General features: G+C 44.1%; 1 protein-coding gene across 2 annotated transcripts in view; it reads left to right on the top strand.

Moving 5' to 3' along the window:
* The window catches only part of LOC119168190 (sphingosine-1-phosphate phosphatase 2), a 325,637-nt gene that overhangs the window by 282,982 nt on the left and 23,466 nt on the right, over positions 1-19,189 (top strand). The gene's annotated exons all lie outside the window — the stretch shown is intronic.

Below are 19,189 nucleotides of genomic sequence, written 5' to 3'. Positions count from 1 at the left end.
GCGTCGGGGGTGTTTTGCGGCGCTGGCATTTCTAACAAGCCGCAACGTATCTTTTGACTGAGCGTGCAAGGCCTGGCCAAAAGAAGCGTCGGCGTATTCGGTCGTAAGTGCGTGACACACCAAGGTGACCAGCATTCGGAAGGTCACGAAGTTCATGTAGAACTTCCGAGCGAAGGTGTTTCGGAATGACAAGCAGCAGGGCCTGTTTATTCGGCTCAAAACTTTGGCGTTATAATACACCATCGTGGAGCACGAATGAACGATAGGACTGATCGGAAGATCGTGATTCGAGGCACTCAATGATAGCACAAGGACGCATCAAGGCACTGTTCGTAACCGATGCATGTCATTTGCGAAAGGAAAAAGACATAAGGCTCGATGTCGGTGTCAGGTATAGAGCTCGACTCAGCAACCGGGTAGCGGGACAGGCAGTCTGCGTCCTGATGTAGGCGTCCGGACTTGTACGTTACTGTATACTCTTGCAGTCGCAGAGCCCAGCGCCCGAGCCGGCCAGTAGGATCCTTCAGTGACAAAAGCCAACATAGCGCGTGGTGGTCCGTTATTACAGAGAAGCTCATGCCATATAAATATGGGCGGAACTTCGTGACGGTCCAAACAAAAGCAAGACATTCACGCTCTATTATTGATTAGTTGCGCTCGGCAGCTGTGAGAAGGCGGCTAGCGTATGCGATGACTCCGTCATGTTCCTGCTGGCGTTAGGCTAGGACGGCTCCAATCCCATGTCCACTCGCATCAGTTCTGACTTCTGTCGGAGCGGACGGGTCAAAGTGCGCCCATATAGGTGAAGTTGTCAGGAGGGTGATCATCATCATCATCAGCCTGACTACGTCCACTGCAAGACAAATGCCTCTCCCATGTTCCGCCAGTTAACCCAATCCTGTGCTTGCCGCTGCCAATTTATACCCGCAAACATCTTGATCTCATCTGCCCACCTAACCTTCTGTCTCCCCCTAACCCGCTTCCCTTCTCTGGGAATCCAGTTAGTTACCCTTAATGACCAGCGGTTATCCTGCCTACGCGCTACATGCCCGGCCCATGTCCATTTCCTCTTCTTTATTTCAACTATGATATCCTTAACCCCCGTTTGTCCCCTAATCCACTCTGCTCTCTTCTTGTCTCTTAAGGTTACACCTACCATTTTTCTTTCCATTGCTCGCTGCGTCGTCCTCAATTTAAGCTGAACCCTCTTTGTAAGTCTCCAGGTTTCTGCTCCGTAGCTAAGTACCGGCAAGATACAGCAGTTATATACCTTCCTCTTGAGGGATAGTGGCAATCTACCTGTCATAATTTGAGAGTGCTTGCCGAATGTGCTCCACCCCATTCTTATTATTCTAGTTACTTCAATCTCGTGGTTAGGCTCAGCGGTTATTACCTGCCCTAAGTAGACATAGTCTTTTACAACTTCAAGTGCACTATTACCTATCTCGAAGCGCTGCTCCTTTCCGAGGTTGTTGTACATTACTTTCGTTTTCTGCAGATTAATTTTAGACCCACCTTTCTGCTCTCCTTGTCTAACCCCGTAATCATGAGTTGCAATTCGTCCCCTGAGTTACTCAGCAATGCAATGTCATCGGCGAAGCGCAGATTACTAAGGTACTCTCCATTAACTCTTATCCCAAACTGTTCCCATGCTAGGCTTCTGAAAACCTCCTTTTAGCACGCGGTAAATAGCATTGGGGAGATTGTGTCCCCCTGCCTTACACCCTTCCTGATTGGTATTCTGTTGCTTTCTTTATGAAGCACTATGGTAGCAGTTGATCCCCTGTAGATTTCTTCCAGAATGATTATATATACTTCATCTACGCCCTGATTCCACAGTGTCTGCATGGCGGCTGATATTTCTACTGAATCAAATGCCTTCTCGTAATCTATGAAGGCTATGTATAGTGGTTGGTTATACACTGAGCATTTCTCTATTACCTGATTGATAGTATGAATGTGGTCAATTGTTGAGTAGCCTCTTCGAAATCCTGCTTGTTCCTTTGGTTGATTGAATTCTAATGTTTTTTTTACTCTGTTAGCAATTACCTTTGTAAATAGCTTGTATACTACAGAGAGCAAGCTGATGGGCCTGTAATTCTTCAAGTCCTTGTCATCTCCTTTCTTATGTATTAAGATGATGTTAGCGTTCTTCCAAGACTCTGGTACCCTTCCCGTCAGGAGACACCTCGTAAACAGGGTGGCTAGTTTTTCTAACAAAATCTGTCCTCCATCTTTCAGCAGATCTGATGTTACCTGATCCTCACCAGCAGCTTTGCCTCTTTACATGCTCTCCAAAGCTTTTCTGACTTCTTCTATCATTACTGGTGGGGTGTCATCTGGGTTACTGCTAGTTCTTATAGTATTAAGGTCGTGGTTGTCTCGGCTACTGTACAGATCTCTGTAAAACTCCTCCGCTATTTTAACTATCCTATCCATATTGGTAGTTATTTTGCCTTCTTTGTCCCTTAGTGCATACATCCGACTTTTGCCTATCCCAAGTTTCCTCTGCACTACTTTGACGCTTCCTCCGTTTTTCAGAGCGTGTTCAATTTTCTCCATGTTATACCTTCTTTCATCGCATACTTTACGTCTATTAATCAACTTCGAAAGCTCTGCCAGTTCTATTTTGTCTGTTGTACTTGACACTTTCACGATTTGATGCTTCTTAATTAGGTTCTTCGTTTCCTGGGAAAGCTTGCCAGTGTCCTGTCTAACCACCCTGCCTCCAACTTCCACTGCACACTCCGTAATGATACTCGTCAGATTATCATTCATTGTATCTACGCTAAGGTTGGTTTCCTCACTAAGAGCCGAGTACCTGTTCTGCAGCGACACTCTGAATTCCTGTACTTTCCCTCTCAGTGCTAGCTCATTAATTGGCTTTTTGTGTATCAGTTTCTGTCGTTCCTTCTTCAAGTCTAGGCGAATTCGAGACCGTACCATTCTATGGTCACTGTATCGTACCTTGCCAACCACTTCCACATCCTGCACGATTCCTGGGTGGGCAGTCATTATAAGGTCTATTTCGTTCTTATTTTCGCCATTAGGGCCCCTCCATGTCCACTTGCGGTTTTCTCGTTTTCGGTAGAAGGTATTCAATATCCGCAAATTATTGCGTTCTGCAAATTCTACTAGTAGCTCTCCTCTGGCGTTGCTAGTGCCGATGCCATAATCTCCTACTGCCTGGTCTCCAGCCTGCTTGTTCCCTACCTTTGCATTAAAGTCGCCCATCGTTATAGTATACTGTGTTTTTACCTTACTCATTGCCGATTCCACGTCTTCATAGAAGCTTTCAACTGAAGCGTCATCATGGTTGGATGTAGGCGCGTAAGCCTGTACTACCTTCATCTTGTATCTTTTATTCAGTTTAATTACAATACCTACCACCCTTTCATTAATGCTATAGTATTCCTCTATGTTGCCAGCTATGTTTCTGTGAATTAGGAACCCCACTCCTAGTTCTCTTCTGTCTGCCAAGCCCCGATAGCAAAGGACGTGCCCATTCTGTAGCACAGTATAGGCCTCATCTGTCCTTCTGACCTCACTGAGCCCTATTATATCCCATTTAACACCCTCTAGCTCCTCAAATAGTACAGCTAGGCTTCCCTCACTAAATAAGGTTCTAGCATTAAACGTTACCAAGTTCAGGTTCCAATGGCGGCCTGTCCGGATCCAGAGATTCTTAGCACCCTCTGCTTCGTTGCAGATCTCACCGTCGCCGTGATCAGTTGCTTCGCAGCTGCTGGGGACTGAGGGCCGTGAGTTATTTGACGTATGCATGTGGGAGGTAGTGGCCAGATACTGCACCAGGGTGGCCAATCCTTCTCTGGTGAGGGAGTGCGTTCCCGGCGGTGGTTACCGGTGAGGCCGCAACCCAGGCCTTTTAGTGCAGTTCCATGAACACGCAGATTTTTTTTTTTTAATCCGTTTGGGAACTACGCGGCACCGGGATTTGAACCACGGACCTCTTGCATGCGAGGCGGATGCTCTAACCACTACGCCATCGCCGCACTCAGGAGGGTGATGAGTTGAGAAAAAGCAGCAGCTTGAGCGGAACCCTATGTAAAAGTCACGTCTTTCTTCAAAAGGTTGGTGAGTGGTCGAGCGATTGTTGCAAAATCTTTCACAAACCTTCTAAAATAGGTACAAAGTCCCACAAAGCTCTGGACATCTTTGACAGACTGGGGTACAAAAAAGCTCGTGACGGCACAAATTTTCTCTGGGTCAGGCTGCACACCTGATGCGTCGACAAGGTGGCCCAACACCGTAATCTGCTGGCGGCCGAAGTGACATTACGACGAGTTTAGTTGAAGGCCAGCAGTGCGGAAGATGTTGAGAACCGCTGACAAATGCTGAAGGTGCGTCTCAATTGTAGGCGAATATACAAGGACATCATCCAGGTAGCACAGGCATGTTGACCGCTTGAACCCTTGCAAGTCCATCATACGCTCAAACGTGGCTGGGGAGTTGCATAGCCCAAACGGCATCACCTTGAATTGGTATAGGCCGTCGGGAGTTGCAAAGGCAGTCTTTTCTTGGTCTTTCTCGTCCACCGCAATCTGCCAATAGCCAGAACGTAGGTCAATTGAAGAAAAGTATCGCGCGCTGTGAAGACAATTGAGGGCGTCATCGATTCAGGGCAAAGGATAAACGTCCTTTTTCGTGATTCGATTAAGATGGCGGTAATTTACGCAGAATCGTCACGTGTCATCTTTCTTTTTAACGAGCACAACAGGAGATGCCCAAGGGCTCGAGGAGGGTTCAATAATTCCTTTGGCTAGCATCTTGTTAACTTCTTCTTGAATTACTTTATGCTCTGTGGCAGACACCCGGTATGGTCGGCGGTGAATGGGAGGAGAATCAGCAGTATTAATGCGGTGCTTCACAACAGAAGTCTGACCGAGTGGACTGCCGTCGATGTCAAATATGTCGTGGTAGGAAGCCAGAAGGCGGAATAGGGCGTTGGATTGCTCAGGTTTGAGTTTAGGGTCGATCATGAGGCGCAAGGCCGAATCGAGGGATGTGGCATCCTGCGGGTGACATGGACGATCGGAGCATGCGTCTGTCGCAAAAGCGGTGACGTGGGCTTCTATTAAGGATCGAAACGTGGCGACTGAAATTCCGTTTGGTAGTACTTGCTGCATGAAACCAAAATTGATAATGGGCAGACATGTTCGCTTAGAGGCCATAGTTACGACGGAGTGTGGCACAGTGATGTCGCACGCCAGGAGAACCTCAGGAATGGGCGTGACGACATATTCACCGTCAACGACGGGCAATTCAATGAATATGAGGGCTTTTGGCGGTATCCGACTGAAGTCTGTCGTACAGAGATTTTTCGGCATCTCGGGGCGAGAATCTGGAAGAAGAGGAAGTTCTAAACAGAGAGTGCCGGCGGAACAGTTGATCAGCGCCGATAAGAAGTCCATTCCGAAGATTAGATCATGAGGGCAATTGTCGATCACGGTAAATAAAACAGGAACATGGCGGCCAGCAAGGTTAATACGGCCACAGTTTCACCATCGGCGACACGGACGGCTTGCGTTAGGGCAGGCGTGAGTACTTTTTTGAGGCGGCGACAGAGACGAGCACTCATGATCGACACCTGAGCTTCAGTGTCAACTAAGGCCATCAAAGAAAGACTGTCGACATGCACTTCCAGCAAGTTCTTATTAGTAGGGAGCGTCAACGGTGGATTTGGGTCGCTCGCACTTGATGAAGCAATATAAAAAAGAAATCAGTGAGCGTGGAATATCACCGCTACAGTATACAACCAAATCTCTTGCAACGACTCACTCACAACTTTTCTACACGTACCCAACGAGAAAATCAACCATAAAAATTAAGTCGTACAATCAACTCGGCTGTTATAACTAATATAGTTGTGAAAGTCATATTAGTTTTACAACATCATGCTGTTAATTATCGTCTGTATTCCTTGCACAACTTGTTTCATTTGTAGTACAAGTTCGTTTTGCAGTAATATGTACGGGTACAAAGTGCATCTTGGGTTCTCTCGAGAGAACTCAATATGCACTAAGCATGCAGTTTATGTAGCTGCAATTAATACAAAATCTTGGTTCCCTGATTCACCAACTGCAACAACTTTTGTTGTGCAGTGACGACGCATATGTGTGTGCACAGTACATGTTAATGTTAAGAGATCTGTGACCATACTTGAAGTCATCTGCAGTATTAACTAAACAGGACTACTGCAATTCTATGCAAATCTGATTCTTTCTGAAATGTATATTGAAAGTTCTTTACCAATTAAATATCTAGCATTTAAAAGACATCATTTCCTTTCTGTCCAGCTTTATATATATATATATATATATATATATATATATATATATATATATATATATATATATATATATATATATATGGTGGGGTGAATCTCAATGGATCCGGTGGAAAATGCGGTAGAAAAAGAGGTCGACAAACGTTAGTAAAAGTAGTGTTTTTTCGCAAGTTTGTCGACCTCTTTTTCTACCGTATATATATATATATATATATATATATATATATATATATATATATATATATATATATATATATATAGAGAGAGAGAGAGAGAGAGAGAGAGAGAGAGAGAATTGCTGCTGGCATATGCTTTCATAACACTTCGCATACTTATTACATACCAGATGTAATTGGCTTTGAAAGGAATGACTTCCAGAGTTTTTGTGAAGCACCTGTTTGGAATGTTCTTGGTGGCTCATGCACAGTGCATGCAGGTGTAGTATTGAATACTACTTTTTTTAGGAGGGATTAACAGCGCTGTTGATGAAATAGAGAGAAGACAATGGGACACACATGCTGTGTCTGTAATTTTCACCACATCTTTTTTTTATATAGTGCTGATCATAAATTCATGACTAAATTAAGTCTATGCAAATGCAGCCTAATAATTGAGACACTTGATTAATGTGACCCAGCTAACATTGCCCTAACTTGATGCAGCATATTTTGTGTCTATTATGAGTCATGAGAATGCTTGGCATAGACACACGCTAAAGAATGACTGGCATATAGATCATAACAAAAGGAAATAGCTACATTGAAGACAGGATAGGTGCAACATTGCTTGTAACCTTGGTGTCTAGTTTTATCTCTTTCCCTATTGAAACAATGACATATGTATACTCTGTTCTCTGTCCAAATAGCCCAATTAGTCACTAAATCGATACTAGTTCTTAGGAGGTACTTATACTCTGGAAAAGAGAGTATTTATTTCTTTGCTGTGTTTTATACGTGGATACAGCAGTACAGGGGCAATGCATACACACCTAGCATCAACAAAGCCATAGAGAAAACCAGGCTATGCATATTGCTTTATTTTAAATGCACAAGATTGTGATATCCTATTACATATGAGTGCTAGGTCTTCGGAATCATTTGTCTTTTCTTCTTCAGCTTTAGAATTTCTGGCATATTTTTATCTTCCTGCAAGAGTGGTATACTCATTTTCTGTTTTTTGTTATAGAACCTATGCATACCAAAGTAGAGCTCCTACTCCTATACTAGACCCTGAAATGAATAACTTCATTTATTGTGTGGAGCACTTTTTCACTATGTGCTTAGTAGCACACTGAGGGTGTACTACTGAATACATCTATTTTAGGGGGTAGTCCTGCAGCACTGTGGATAAATTAGAGAGAAGGCAACAGACACATGGGTCTGCCATTTTTATCTTATCTTTTAATTATGGTGCTGTTTAATTTTTTTATTATAAAGAAACTGCATGGCATAATTCAATCTTAATAGATGCAGCACAGTCCCATCTTGGTACAGGCTACTGTACATAATTTTTGTAGAACAGGCAGCACTGCAGAAAAAAAAAAAGTTTGATTGAAGCTGAATACGCTGTATGTTGTTGCCCCAGTGTGTATTAGAAGATGCTCAGCATAGATACATAATAAAAAATGACTGGATAAATTAGTTATACCAATAGAAAATAATTATACTCAGCAGAGCATTGATGCAGTATTGTGTGTTACCTTGCAACTGGTTTTTACCTGTTTTTTTTTTATGCAACCACATAATTCTGTTTAACGTGGAAAAAGCACCACTAGCAATTTGTCACCCGTGTTGTAATTCGCACAGAGATTGCTTCATCATACATTTACCGTACAGCAGAAAGTTTGTTTTTATTTGTTGCATTGCATAAAACATGGCTGGAACTGTACATGGACTGTGCATGCATGTGTGGCATCGACAAAACCACACGGGAGACAGAATTAAGAACATAAGTTTATTTAAGGCACACAAATTGGCACATTATACTTTGATACTGACAGGTAAGAGATCGACGAATCCAACTTTTTTCACACATACTGTGAACAAATTACAAAATTCTTCATTTCTGCAAACTTGTTCAGCGAGAAGGCAAGAGCCAGTGATTTGTGCAACATGGTAATCATATGAAATAAGACACACTGATTAGAGGCTCGTTACAAGCCACTTCATGGTTATTTTCCAGGAACAGATGCTTTCTTAGCCCCTTTGTCATAGCAAGAGTGCAGTTCTTGACAAGGCACCCAACATGTGAAGCTTTAAATGTACAAGTGTTTTTTAAGTGCATTGGAGACCACTTCATAGACAAGAGGGCAATATATCTATCTGCAATAGAATACAGTCTATATCATAGTATAAATGACAATGCACCTTCTCCTGCTCCCTGCAGCAACGTGAAGCACGATAAAAATAAGGCTTAAGAAGGGTAAGAGCGCACTGAATACGAATACACAAAGAAAGGACACACACACACACACACAACACATATAGCGCTACAGTCAAACCTCAATATATCGAACGCCGATATATCGAATTATTGCCTATATCGAACGGTTCCTATATCACGTGGGAAATCGCATGCATTATTGATTTTTTATTTCGAACAAAGTTTGATATATAATGGATATATCGAACTCAGCCACCCCAAACCGCACGCGCTCTATTAACGGGCGGCGAGCTTTCCCGCAACTTTCGAAAGTAGCGGTAGAGCGGCGGGCGTTTACGAATGCTGCACACATTGATAGTGCCAAGAGCGCCACTTTAACATAGCGGCGTACGCGCACCGCAGCCTTGCGGTAGAGGTTCTTGAATGAGGAAAGTGAAGAGAAAAGCGCGGAGCTGTTATTGTCTTTCAATACTAAGGCACCGACACGACTTCGTGCGGAGGAAGGGGGAGTGGGAGGTAAAGATTGAGGAGGAACGTATAGGAGGGAAAGGACGCAGACGACTGTCTCGGACGCAGCCCACGCTGCCGCAGGGAAAGGGAAGGCAGTCAGGCGAGCCGGCATGGGCGCGCCATGTGCGCGCTTTACACCCGGACTCACGCCGCAGCCTTGCAGCTTGCAGTCGTTGCAGTCTCTATGGTGTCAACGGCACACTGCGCACTTGTTGCAAGCCTCCCCCGTAGCATCGGCAGGCATCGGTCGTTGTGCTCGCAGTGTTCGTGCGTTCGGAGTTAGGCCTGTCACGCGCTGTGGTGCGCGACAGGCCTAACTCCGAACGGCGGAGCTCACGGATGTGGAGATTGTCGCCGAAGCTACTGCTGAGCAGCCAAATGAAGACTCTGCCGAGGTGGATCCCGCAAGCGCTGATGGTGCCCCGCTCTCGACATCAGCTGAGGTCGTAGCTGCCTTGGCCCTTGTGCGCCGCAGTGGCGGCGCACAAGGGCCAAGGCAGTGATAGGCACCGGCCTATCGCTTATGGATCGCCTGGACTATATTGAGGACGCAGTCGTCAAACACGCCATGGCCAAGAAAAAGCAGGCTACTCTTTTTCAATATTTTAAACCAACACAATAAATACTATGTTTGAATCTTCAAGTGAGTATTTACTGCACCACGCTTGAACGGTTCGTTGGTTGTTTTCAGCAAGCTGTTGACGCATTTTTTTCGTGATTTTTTTTATATCGAATTCTGGATATATCGAACCATTTCGCGATCACCGCGCCGTTCTATATATCGAGGTTTGACTGTACTTTCAACAGTTTATTTTTGTGATCGCATAAGCAGCGCTATGTGTGTCCTTTCTTTGTGTATTCGTATTCAGTGCGCTCTTACCCTTCTTAAACATGGAATACCAACATGCCCACCTTTCCACCTTGCTGGAAAATTAAGGCACATCTTTCCTTTAAAGTTGAATACACCTGGTAATCAAGCTTTCAGAATTGAGACTATGTAAGGCACTGATTTCATATATTAAGCACCCTCTTTCAAAGCAAACAGCATGTACCGGAGCAAAGCGGTGCCAGCTATGTGCCGGTGTGAAAGAAGACGTTAGTGTGGTTTGTGCTTGCCGGGTTTCTGCCTGAACCAGCTCGCTGTGGCTAACACTTTGTCAATAATAATAACTCTTCGTAGGCGTACTCGCTTGTTGCATTGTAACAAGTTGTAGAGATGTGACTGCCGTGGCCGGGATCAAACTCCTATACTTCGGCTTGGCAGGCGAGTACCTTAACCCCTGATTCACTGTGATGGACGCAATTTTAAGCAGTCTTGCGGCTCTGGGGTAGAAAAATTGGCTACTTCACAGAATGCCTGGTTTCACTTTTGCCTTTAACTGTGATTTTTATTCTGCATGGTCTTGAAATATTGTACTCTCCGGCATTGTCACTGAGACAGACAGCAGAATTTTTTTCTTTTTTTTTTTTGAATTAAGCTTTTTAAAGTTATCATGGTAAGATTTCCAAAGTCTGTTTTAGCGATACTTGAGAATAAAGCCTTACTAAGGGCTTACGACTTGTGGGACACGCCTGAATTTTATGTGTCATGGGTATGCACCAGATGTGTATGGGAAAGGATTTCATGATTTACGCGACAGGTATTCCATGTCATTCAAGCCATGATGCATCAATCATGTTTGTCTAACACTCATACTCTTATATGCCAGTTTTGGTACGTATTAGTAAAGGAGATGATCACCCGAGCACCTAGACGCAGGCAACTAGATAGATATGGATAGATCGAAATGGTCAAAATACCTTTATTTCACTAAAAAATGCTTTGATACTCGAATGGTGCACACACACTTAAGAACAAATTGGAAGATCATTTGGAACGTAGTAAAAGATTGGGCATGTGACAACCTTTTTCATGTATTAAGAGTGGAGCTGCTTAAGCAGAGCATTGGTTTACGATGGGAGAACAGAAAAAACTATCAGGATAAACGGGCACATGCTCTTTTTGGCCTTTTGTTCAGCTTTGTCCCGCTGTGCTTTGCTCCCAGAACACATGCGCCGATACATCCGGCATGGGATGCATTAAGACTTATGGACTAGAGAATGAGTGCAAAGAAAACGAAATGATGGAAAAAAAAAATCTCAACGAGACGGCATTCAAATCTATGTACTGACAATCTGATAACAACCACTCGGTTATCCAGGCACGCTACCAAAATTTATCATTGCTTTTCATAGTACAGTGTGCAAGGGGGTTGGAAAGATAAGCGAGAGTGAGAAGCAGGGAAAAAGGTTGGGAGGGAGAAGATGTCGTATAGAAAGAACGAGAAAGGAACAGAATCAAAAAGTGAGAGAGAAAGCTGAAAAAAGAGAAATAGAATGGAATCTAAAATAGAGACAAAAATAAATTGTAGGAAAGAAGACGGAAATAACAGATAAAAAGAAAAAACAGGAAGAGAAAAAGACTAATAACACAAAACAAAGAAGTTTGTTCATTATCATTTCTTTGAGGCTTTGCACCACTATTGCAAATCTGCCTCAATTTTTTTGTCCCATTGTTATCACGCGAGAACAACACTTGGCACTGGTTGCAGATTAAATCAAAAGCCTGGAAAACGTGTCCCGCCGACCTTTCTTGAGTGACCAAGCCTGCACAAAACACTCTGCAGCCTATATTCTTACCCTGCTGACGAGGCCCTGCGATCGACCATGAGGATCATCTCTGCAGAAGAATACAAACATTTCTTCTTTTGTCACTGCTAAATTTCGCAAGGAATTAAGCAAGCATGTTCAGAACTTCAGCAGCTGTTTTGTACTTTACAAGGAAGAAAGTTGTGTCATTGTGCTAAATAGCACTCTCACTTATTTCTTGCATCTTGCCCTTGATAACGTGTTCAGGTAAATCACACAGATGTAATTGGTCTCAAGCTTTTGTTCCACAAGCACACCATGTAGCCAGATCATACCAATAAAGTAAGTGTTCTTTATTTTGTAATCAGAATCCATATTTTAGCCATTCTGAATGTCGGTTTCATTATCTCTCTCGAATTTTGATGACAAATCTCTTTCAGAAATGTCTCACATATAAGATGCAGTAAAAAGACTTTTTAAATTGCATTACTTGACGTTTTTCACACCCTCCTCCACATCAAATTTCTGCACCATGCTAGCCTTTTCAGGACTAAACTTTGTGATTGTGGTCCACCAGATCAGGAGAGTTTGATACTGTCGGTTTCCTTCTAATAGTGTGCTTTCTCATAAGGTTAGTTGCGAGATGGCGCAGTGGTGTGTATTTGTTCTTCCTGGGTCCTCATTTTTTTGCTTTGTCGATTTCAACACGCATACAATCAATCTGTGCAGAGATTTGAAAATAGTCAGCACAACTGCAGATAAAGCAACACTAGTGACACGAGGACAAGCACAGGCTTCCAACTGAAATTTTATACAACATCCAAAATATTAACATGCTCATGGTAAGAAAAAATAACTTAAGTGAAAGTGAACTGAAACAAACTGTAAAAAAAAAACTAAGGCAAAATAGCACATGACGATGAACACAGGTAAGCCAGTTCTTTAACAGATTAGGAACGTCAAAGGATTAATGTCACCAGCTTCCTTTAGCTGTTGATGCAGCCTTAATGATAACCCTGGTCCTATCTTATAGGTGAGCTGCAATAGCTTCTGTTTTCTCGAACAGCGGCTGGCAACCACATTCTCAACAATCAGAAGTCAAAGAACCATCTTTATCTATGATTTTTACCTTTTGACAATGTTCCTGCTACTGTATACTTGGGCACCTGTCTCTTTGAGCCACATAACTGTGTCCACAGAACCAAGATATGCTGTAATCGATGCCCCCTGCACAGTCAACACAGTTTTGCCGCGCATAGATTGGCTATGGTTCAAAGCTCTTTTAACATCACAAGTTACATTACATAAATGAGATTGCTTATTCAATGCATTGGTAAAACGGAAAAGTACCAAAACATATGGTTACAGGGAAATTTGCAAAAAGTAAAATAAATAGGCAGAGACGTTTCCTTGGGTTCTCATTATTAGAAAAACGATTGTCAATGCCTTTTTAAGAAAACACAAGTTCTTATAACTCATCCTCATTATAGCACCCAGAACCTTCAATACTTTTGACTGCAAAGAACTGATTGATTGATTGATATGTGGGGTTTAACGTCCCAAAACCACTATATGATTATGAGAGACGCCGTAGTGGAGGGCTCAGGAAATTTCGACCACCTGGGGTTCTTTAACGTGCACCCAAATCTGAGTACACGGGCCTACAACATTTCCGCCTCCATCGGAAATGCAGCCGCCGCAGCCGGGATTCGAACCCGCGCCCTGCGGGTCAGCAGCCGAGTACCTTAGCCACTAGACCACCGCGGCGGGGCGACTGCAAATAACTGGCTTACCTGGATACATTGGCATATTCTATGTCACCACTTTTTTCTTTTTTTTGTTATTTTTGTCTGCAAAGAACTGGCTTACCTGGATACATTGGCATATTCTATGTCACCACTTTTTGTTATTTTTGTTGTGTGCTCTCCGTGATTTCATGCTTCACTTTGATTTTTTTTTTTTTCAGCATAAGCATGTTGTTTTTATCTCGGGTGTAGGCAACACATGTGGGAGTTGAGATAAATTTCAATTGGATGTCGGCGCTAATTCTCGTCTCACTTGTGCTGCTGTGTTTACCGCTGAGCAGTTTGAAAATGGAATACCAACTAGTCCGCAGCCACATATGTTGCTCCATGCGCAGAAACCCTGGGGTGCTAGCCGCACGCTTAAAGTCGAATGTTTTTTGATCGCTCGTGCAGCCATAGAAGTGAATAACGAGGCTTGATGGGCACTTTCTGTCGAAAGTGAATTCATGGACCGTGGTTGACTCATCCCCGCATCTAATGCAATCAAGAAACTTGGACTGGATAGCCGTCGAAATTATATCGTGTGACGCCTGTACTTTGAAATCAGAAATGGTCGGCGGCTTTTCTGAATGATGTAGTTGCTAAAGTACCGCGCATTTAACAGCTCAGCTAATACGAGTTCGATGCTACTACGCATGTAAAATGAAGTATTCGACGAACAAGCGCAAGAATCTGAGGAGGTTGCTGAACGGCCGCGCAAACCACAAAACTACAAGTGCACCCAGCTAAACTGGCAACACGAACAGACTACCACACCGTCACCATCTCACACACAACAGAAGTAAATATCACGGATGTCAAAGAGCACTGAAACAGGTTGAAGAGTCCTAGACACCGTGGCCTTCACGCAAGCTCAGGCGAACCACAAAATTCAGCGGTTTCAAATGCGAACACAATCTAACTATTCCCGTTCGCAAAGCACATTGCAACGACAAACGCAATCACAGTGTGCGCCAACGACGTGAACACCGAGCCGACCACAAACACCCAAAAAATATGCCCGATGTGCCCACAGAACACCTACGTGCCTTTATCAAAAGAAAGGCTTCCGTATGTTGCCTGAACAGGCATTGTAAACTTCGACGAAACGCCGGAATGTTCCACAAATACGGCTAGATCCAAGCCAAGTTGGGTGAAAATAGCGTTTTCGTTAATTTGACCAGGTAAATATAGCATACCGGCTATTCTCACCAGGTCGCAGCAGCGGCGGCCAACATTTCCATCGTCGCTGAACGATCGCAGCGCTAGAGTGCCCTCTAGTTAATTTTAGGAAACTCTATGACAGAACTTTGCCGCTTTCTGGAAGGTTTTGGGCAAGTTTCGGGCTAGCAGACGCCGAAAAGGTATGATGTGCGCTCGGTGCCATCTTTGTGAGGGCTCGATGGATTGTAATGTGGGCGCTTGAAGATTGCGCCTTCGCTTGTCATTAGGCGTGGCGTTATCTTCTAAAGCCTGTTCCGCCTTGCGAGATGAGGCAATTACAAGTGGAGGCGAGTGTTTGAAGCTACTGTTCATGTTTGCGAAGTATGATACGCGATAGCTGAGCAGGTTTATACCTTGAAGCTCTTTTGGGGACACGATCACTTCCGTGTGACTTCGCGTCGTGTTGTGCAATGACTGATACATGTACTAAAGAGACGTGAACTTGTCAAGCCGTTACCGTCGTGGCAGCTCGCCTTGCATCGTTCTCAAGGCAGCGTGCACCAGCTGGCTGTTTCGTTCGTGGACGTGGCGAGTGATCGTGCGAGCGTACGGAGTCGTACCCCAAATGCGTATGCTCGAGGATATTATTTCAGCTTTTTGGCGAGCTTAGCTACGTATTTCCAGGCGGACAATGCAGAAAAAACCAACATAGTACACGCGGCGCATTGTTTTGTTCGCTGCCTCGGCGGTAGAGTTTATTTACGTTTACGCTGGCTGTCCTGCGTTCGATTTTGCGACCTTCGTGCTGTCGCCGGGCGTGTGCATAGCCAGCCCACGTCATTTCCTGTCAGAGCCGGATGCAGCGGTACTTTTCGGGTAGCCCGCGGGTCTCCAGAACCAACCCAGGCATCTGAAGATCGAAGAACCCCAACGTCTAGAAATAAGCTGTGTTCCAATTCTTAGACAGCACGTAGACAGTCTACGAAGACTGCTTAGAAGACCGCACCAAGCCCATGATGTCCGAGAGTTGGAACACGTTTAGACAGCTGGATGGATGGATGGATATGGCTTTACCCTTTAGATCAGGTGGCGGCTAGCGCCTCCAAGCCGTAATACTCAATGAACCAAAAACTCGATTCATTTTTTTCCCTTTAAATAGTGAGGTTGAGGATTCGCACTCTGCAGTGAAGGGTTTCATTTTCACTCGTGCCTTGACTTTAGCCACCAATCAGACAACCTCCTTCTAGTTAATTCTACCCGCTTAAAGTCTATTTTGCCCTTACTGTATCTAAACCCCAGTGCTTTGAAAAACTCTGCGGCATCATCCTGAACTATAGGGTGAAGCCCCTTTACAGAACATTATCAAGTGTTCGGCAGTTTCTTCTTACTCTCCACACGCACTGCATATTGTGTCTACCCCTTCTTATTTGGCCCGATATGTCTTGGTTTGCAATACTCCCGTCCTGACCTCAAACAGTAGAAAACTACCCCGAGTATTATCATAGATCCTTTCCTTGGCAATTTCCTGCTTAAAAGTTCGATAGATCTCTAGTGCGAACTTCTTATTAATGACGATTCTCCACATATCGGTGGTTGTGTGATGTTTAAGAGAAAGTAGTAAAGAAAAGAAAGTCGGTCTCAGCTTCCTTCACCTTTTTCTTAACCGATAATTTTTTTTGGCTGGGCCTTCTGCTGTTTTCCAAGTATTTACCAGTCAATTTTCTGGTTCGCTTTCGTCATTTTGTATCGACATTCTTCATGTACAAGTAGCTGAATACCTTCCTAGCCCAACGCTCCTCCCCCATTTCTCTGAATCGCTTCTCAAATGTTATTTTGCTGCTAGCTTTCCCGGCCCTCAAATGATGTCCATCCCATATCACCTTGTACTCCCTGAGTTGGTGTATTCCCGTGAGCTCCTAAAGCAAGCCTACCTATTCCACGTTGCTTAATTTCTAATCTTGCTTGAACTTCTGATCTCATGCACAAGACCGCATTGCCGAACGTCAGCCCAGGAACCATGACCCCTTTCCATATTCCTCTCACAACATCATACATATTGTAATTCCACAGTGCCCTGTTTTTCATTACCGCTGCATTCCTATTACCTTTAGTCGACACGTATATTTTGTGTTCCCTTAGGTACTCGGTCCCATTGCTTATCCATACGCCCAGATATTTGTATATCTCTGTAATCTCTAGCGTGACCTCCTGTATTCTAAGCTCGCTATCATCATTGTCATTAAAAATCATGACTGCTGATTTTTCCTTACTGAACTTAAAATCTAATCTATCTCCCTCATTACCGCAGATGTCCATCAATCTCTGCAAATCTTCCTTGTTATCAGTCATTAGCACTATATCATCTGCGTACATCAATGCTGGTAGTGCCTGTTCAATGAGTTTTCCTTGTTTGACGAAAGAGAGGTTGAAGCCCAGTCCCCTTCCCTCTAATTTGGCCTCTAATCCTTGTAGGTACATCATGAATAACAAGGGTGACAAGGGACACCCCTGCCTAAGCCCCCGTTTTACCTCTGCAGGCTTGGATACCTGTTTTTCCTACTTTATAGTTATCTCGTTACCTTGATAGATATCCTTTAAAAGATTAGTGACTGCATCCTCCACGCCTAGTGCGTCCAGTATTCCCCACAATTCCTCTTGAACCACGCTATCGTACGCTCCCTTGATATCCAAAAATGCTAGCCACAGGGGCCTGTGTTCCTTTTCTGCTATTTCGATGCACTGCGTCAGTGAGAAGAGATTGTCTTCCCATCTCCTGTGTTTCCGAAACCCATTCTGCAGTTTCCCCAGCACCCCCTCATCCTCTATCCATGCCTGCAGTCTTTCCTTTGTAATCTGCATCGCCAGCCTGTAGACCACTGATGTCACTGTTATAGGACGGTAGTTGTTTGTCAGCTTTGTCCCCTTTTCCTTTATAGATCATGCTCATCCTGGTAAGTTTCCACCAATCGTGAACTTCTCCATCGATTATTACTTTGCTCACTGCCTCTCTCAAAATCTGTTTAGACTGCGGACCCAATGTCTTTATCAGCATAATTGGAATGCTATCTGGGCCTGTTGATGTACCATTAGGAACCCTCTTCTCAGCCCTTCCCCGCTTTCGTTTCGCCATTGATCCATCCTTGTCTATTGTGGTGTATAAGGCACTTTGTTGAAATTTTTCTGTCACCATTGTTCGTATTTATTCAAGAGCTTCGTCCCCTTCTAGCCTAGCACCTTGAGCTGTAGTTATAAACCTCTGTTCTAGGCTTGTCTCATTTCTTCCTCTTTCCACCAACTATTGGGCTTGTGTCTTCTTTTCCGTGGTGACTTGTCACGTGCCTTAGCCAGCTCTAGCCCTAACAGTCTGATTAGATTTGTGTATGTCCACAGTGTTTTGTTATCCTCAGTGATTACTTTGTCAATTTGTTTTGAAGCAATTTCTATTTGCCTTTCTGAATGAAAATTTTCCTGTAGTTGCTCATTTTGTCTCCTTCCCACTTTCGCTGCTCATCCAAAACTTAGCTTGATGTGTTTGTGATCACTACCTAGACTTCTGGAGCCACATTCATCTATGTGCATTCGCCTGAACCTATCATACATCCTATGTTACATTAGTGCATAATCTATCGTCGACTGCAGCCTTCCTACCTCCCACGTTATTTGCCCTTCACACTTCTCAGTACTGTTGCAAATGATTAAATCATTGGTTTCACACATAACCATGATCAATTTGCCTGTTGGGTTAGTATACCCATCTATATCTTTTATGTGTGCATTCATGTCTCCTAGTATAATTATCTCACACTCTCCTCCCAATTCCTCAATGTCCTTTGATATACACTCCACCATTGCCTGGTTTTCCTCTCTGGCCTTTGTTTCCGTCCACAAGTACACCATACCAAGGAGTGTCATCTGCCCAGCTGCTTCCCTTCTTAACCATAAATGTTCCATGCATCCCTGCTTGACTCTTTGCCAACCCATACTTTTATGTATGAATGCACCAATTCCGCGCCCCTTTTAGCTGCCTTCTGTTCTTTTGCATTATTCCCATACATAGTCCGGATTGCAAGGTGGTTGCTCCATGTCCCGAAGATGTGTCTCCACAACACCATATACCATCAGCTCCTTCTGCCTCAACTGCTCTTCTATCTCTTTCCACTTTAGCCTATTCCTGCCACCCTGCATGTTACTATAACCTACGTCTGACTTAGCTCGGCCCTTGTGCTTACCTCAATTTCTTCTCCCATGGACTACATGTGGCTTGAATATTTGTGCCCCTTTAGAACTGTCTTTGGCTACACTGTTGGCCTCTTGCCCCGCCGCGGTGGTCTAGTGGCAAAGGTACTCGGCTGCTGACCTGCAGGGCGCGGGTTCGTATCCCGGCTGCGGCGGCTGCATTTCCGATGGAGGTGGA

The sequence above is a fragment of the Rhipicephalus microplus genome, unplaced genomic scaffold, assembly GCF_043290135.1.
Source record: "Rhipicephalus microplus isolate Deutch F79 unplaced genomic scaffold, USDA_Rmic scaffold_12, whole genome shotgun sequence".
NCBI lineage: Eukaryota > Metazoa > Arthropoda > Arachnida > Ixodida > Ixodidae > Rhipicephalus > Rhipicephalus microplus.
This window is presented reverse-complemented; position numbering and strand designations above follow the sequence as displayed.